At 36.2% G+C, this 2,087-nt stretch overlaps 1 long non-coding RNA gene across 1 annotated transcript; it reads left to right on the forward strand.

The window, feature by feature from the left end:
* The first annotated feature begins 352 nt into the window (after nucleotides 1-352).
* LOC107663749 (uncharacterized) lies at nucleotides 353-1,380 on the forward strand. The gene is made up of 3 exons (XR_001631375.1): nucleotides 353-557; nucleotides 968-1,206; nucleotides 1,297-1,380. It is a non-coding gene; the product is annotated as an uncharacterized LOC107663749 (long non-coding RNA).
* The last annotated feature ends 707 nt before the right edge of the window (nucleotides 1,381-2,087 follow it).

A 2,087-nucleotide genomic window follows, 5' to 3' on the forward strand; every position in this document is an offset into this window, starting at 1 on the left:
AAAAAAAAACGGTAACTGATTGGTGAGGGTATAAAGAATGAACTTCTGTAAATGAGTTCTGTTACTTACCTGCAAATTAAACGTTTAATGCACAAGTGTTTGTAGTACTTAAATCATAAAATTGTCATAAAGAACATGTCGAATAAAATATTATAGAAATTAGGGGTTTATTGTTCAGTAGTGTTTTTGATTTTTTGGGCCAAAGTTCTTCTAAAAGCAATAAGACATTTTTTATTAAACTTGTCAATTTGACAAAGGTCTGAAAAAAATGGTATTGCAATTCAGTTACTATTGTCCCCATCACTTCTAAAACGATGACTGGTGTTTACTTTTCTTACACTTTCTAGCTGAAGTTGCAAGACTATTTACGCCTTACAACAGAGGAAGAGGACTTGCAAGACGAACAAGCTTGCCTGTGATGAGTCGTGCAGTATCCTGCAGCTTTACGCATAACTTCTGCTGTCTTGATGACAAAAATGCAGATTTAGTACCCAGTCGCTGTGCAAAAGACAGATTGTTCTCTGCTGGGTTAGGGGAGAAACGTGTCACCTTTCGAGGTATGTAAAAAGCACTCTGGAATGTTAAGAGTTTTGTTTAAAAGTGAGGTTTTCTTGAACACATTTGGATTATTAATTCTTATGCATCATCTGTACTGTTAAAGGGATAGTTCAGCCAAAAAAATAAAATTCTGTTATCATTTACTCGCCCTCAACTTTTTGTAAACCTGTATAAACTTCTTTGTTCTGCTAAACACAAAAAAATAATCCAAATAATGCGTGTCAGCAAACAGGTTTGGGGCACCATTGACTTCCATAGTACGACAAAATACTATGGAACTCAGTGGTGACCCAAAACTGTTTGGTTGCAAATATTGTTCTAAAACATTAGTGCTTTAAAAAATAGTAAGGTCTGTCAGATTTGTCCTAGTATCTTACATTTTATCTTTTTGTTATTATTATTCTTAAAGGATGCCATGCAGATCCCCAAAAATTTAAGGATGTCATCGTGGAGGCTTTTCCAAAACTCAGACAAGGTGGTGGGTTTGAGTTGCTAAAAATATCTGGAAATACAAGGAGCCGTTATCTCAGCTTGATACCCTGTCCAAATGAGGGGTACCATGTAAAGTATTTGAAAGATCCTCAAAATCAAATTGGTCATGCAACCATTTTCATTCGTCACTTCAACGAAACTTAAGAAGTTGAATCAGTAAGTTACATACTTTCAAACAGGGAATGTTTTTTAACATTTACATAAAACATGTATGCCATGCTATTTTGCTGTGATGTTTTCTTGCAGCCAAGTCTTCCTAGCAGAGATGAGTTGATTGGACCACCTCAAAAATGTGTTGTATGTGGAGATGAATTCCCCTTTGCAGCTCTCAAGTCTCACAGTGATGAGTGCATGAGGTATTTGAGATACATTTTTTTTATGTGGAGTCTCTTATGGAAATGTTTATTTATCCTTGGTTTGGGCTCATAGGACAGAACGATTATCTGAGTTACAGTAGACTTTGTCAGTTTGAACCAGTCAATGTTACTAAAATGTCATTATTGTTGTCGTTGTTTTGAATTTTGAAACCGGCTAAATTCACCCAAAAAAATGTTATTAATTAGTCACCCTCATGTCTTTCCAAACCCATAACCCATAAGTTCATCTTCACAACACGAATGAAGATAAATCTGAGCGCTTTCTTTCCCTCCATTGACAGCCTATGTAACCTACTTTAAAGGTCCAGCATGGTAGTGAAGACATCATTAAAGTAATCCATGCTCTCACGTCAACTCAACATGCATGCGCTTTGGTTGTTTTGTGAGCTTGCATCTAAGATCTATATTTTGTTCTGTTTTTTTTTTCTCACAAAGCATGCATGCATCACACCCTCTTCATACGTTGAGGTTAAACCACTGGAGTCTTTACTAGCGAGTAAAGATGTGAACAACTAATCCGTGCAAGTTAATCCGCTGAAAAAAATTTTTTGTCTTTTTTGTCTTCAATCAAAATCTGAACATTTGCTTCGGCTCTGGAATGGCATTCCTTCTCTGATGACGTCAGTTTGACGGCTTGGGCAGAATATCCTTAAACACACC

The sequence above is a fragment of the Sinocyclocheilus anshuiensis genome, unplaced genomic scaffold (genome assembly GCF_001515605.1).
Source record: "Sinocyclocheilus anshuiensis isolate Anshui unplaced genomic scaffold, SAMN03320099.WGS_v1.1 scaffold2305, whole genome shotgun sequence".
Classification (NCBI taxonomy): Eukaryota; Metazoa; Chordata; class Actinopteri; order Cypriniformes; family Cyprinidae; genus Sinocyclocheilus; species Sinocyclocheilus anshuiensis.